The sequence below is a fragment of the Bombus pyrosoma genome, unplaced genomic scaffold, assembly GCF_014825855.1.
Source record: "Bombus pyrosoma isolate SC7728 unplaced genomic scaffold, ASM1482585v1 HiC_scaffold_4726, whole genome shotgun sequence".
In the NCBI taxonomy this organism is placed as follows: Eukaryota; Metazoa; Arthropoda; class Insecta; order Hymenoptera; family Apidae; genus Bombus; species Bombus pyrosoma.
In genome coordinates, this window is record NW_025219986.1 from 668,356 (window position 1) to 671,364 (window position 3,009).

A 3,009-nucleotide genomic window follows, 5' to 3' on the forward strand; every position below is an offset into this window, starting at 1 on the left:
CCGTTATGTACTACTACGTTATAACGTATAACAATATATAGCATTATATTATAACGTAAAATGTTATGTAGTATTACCTTATCACGTATAACGTTATATAGTATTACGATATAACGTATAACGTTATGTAGCATTACGATATAACGTATAACGTTATGAACTATTACGTTATAACGTATAACGTTATGTACTATTACGAAATAACGTATAACGCTGTGTAGTATCATCTTATAACGTATAACGTTATATAGTATTACGATATAACGTATAACGTTATGTAGCATTACGATATAACGTATACCGTTATGTACTACTACGTTATAACGTGTAACAATATATAGCATTATATTATAACGTAAAATGTTATGTAGTATTACGATATAACGTATAACGTTATATGGTAATATGATATAACGTATAACGATATGTAGTATTACGATATAACGTATAACGATATGTACCATTACGTTATAACGTATAAAGCTTTGAAGGATTACCTTATAACGTATAAATTTATATAGTATTACGATATAACGTATAACGTTATGTAGTATTACGATATAACGTATAACGATATGTAGTAATACGATATAACGTATAACGACATGTAGCACTACGATATAACGTATTACGTTACGTACTATTACGCTATAACGTATAAGGCTATGTAGTATTACCTTATAACGTATAGCGATATGTAGCATTACGATATAACGTCTAACGTTATGTACTATTACGCTATAACGTATCACGCTATGTAGTATTATCTTATAACGTATAAGGTTATATAGTATTACGATATAGCGTATAACGTTATGTGGAATAACGATATAACGTATACCGTTATGTACTACTACGTTATAACGTATAACAATATATAGCACTATATTATAACGTAAAATCTGATGTAGTATTACGATATAAGGTATAACGTTATATAGTAATACGATATAACGTATAACGATATGTAGTATTACGATATAACGTAAAACGATGTGTAGTATTACCTTATAACGCATAACGTTATATAGTATTACGATATAACGTATAACGTTATGTAGCATTATGATATAACGCATACCGTTATGTACTACTACGTTATAAGGTATGACAATATATAGCATTATATTATAACGTAGCATCATATGTAGTATTACGATATAACGTATAACGTTATATGGTAATACGATATAACGTATAACGATATGTAGTATTACGATATAACGTATAACGTTTTGTACTATTACGCTATAACGTATAAGGCTGTGTAGTATTATCTTATAACGTATAGCGTTATATAGTATTACGATATAGCGTATAACGTTATGTAGTATTACGATATAACGTATAACGTTATGTTCGATTACATTATAACGTATAACGCTTTGTAGTATTACCTTATAACGTATAACGTTATATAGTATTACGATATAGCGTATAACGTTATATAGTATTAGGATATAACGTATAACGTTATGTAGCATTACGATGTAACGTATAACGTCATGTACTATTACACTATAACGTATAACGCTATGTAGTATTACCTTCTAACGTATAACGTTATATAGTATTACGATATAGCGTATAACGTTATGTAGTATTAGGATATAACGTATAACGTTATGTAGCATTACGATGTAACGTATAACGTTATGTACTATTACACTATAACGTATAACGATATGCAGTATTACGATATGGCGTATAACGATATGCACTATTACGTTTTAACGTATAAAGCTTTGAAGGATTACCTTATAACGTACAACGTTATATAGTATTACGATATAACGTATACCGTTATGTAGTATTACGATATAACGTATAACGTTATATGGTAATACGATATAACGTATAACGGTATGTAGTACTAAGATATAACGTATAACGATATGTACTATAACGTTATAACGTATAACGCTATGTAGTATTGCCTTATAACGTATAACGTTATGTAGCATTACGATATAACGCATTCCGTTATGTACTACAACGTTATAACGTATAACAATATATAGCATTATATTACAGCGTAAAATGTTATGTAGTATTACGATATAACGTATAACGATATGCAATATTACGATATAACGTATAACGTTATGTAGCATTACGATATAACGTATAACGTTATACAATATTACGCTATAACGTATAACGCTATGTAGTATTACCTTATAACGTATAACGTTATATAGTATTACGATATAGCGTATAACGTTATATAGTATTACGATATATAGCTATAACGTTATGTAGCATTACGATATAACGTATACCGTTATGTACTACTACGTTATAACGTATAACAATATATAGCATTATATTATAACGTAAAATGTTATGTAGTATTACCTTATCACGCATAACGTTATATAGTATTACGATATAACGTATAACGTTATGTAGCATTACGATATAACGTATAACGTTATGAGCTATTACGTTATAACGTATAACGTTATGTACTATTACGATATAACGTATAACGCAGTGTAGTATCATCTTATAACGAATAACGTTATATAGTATTACGACATAACGTATAACGTTATGTAGCATTACGATATAACGTATACCGTTATGTACTACTACGTTATAACGTATAACAATATATAGCATTATATTATAACGTAAAATGTTATGTAGTATTACGATATAACGTATAACGTTATATGGTAATATGATATAACGTATAACGATATGTAGTATTACGATATAACGTATAACGATATGTACCATTACGTTATAACATATAAAGCTTTGAAGGATTACCTTATAACGTATAACGTTATATAGTATAAAGATATAACGTATAACGTTATGTAGCATTACGATATAACGCATACCGTTATGTACTACTACGTTATAACGTATAACAATATATAGCATTATATTACAGCGTAAAATGTTATGTAGTATTACGATATAACGTATAACGATATGCAATATTACGATATAACGTATAACGTTATGTAGCATTACGATATAACGTATAACGTTATG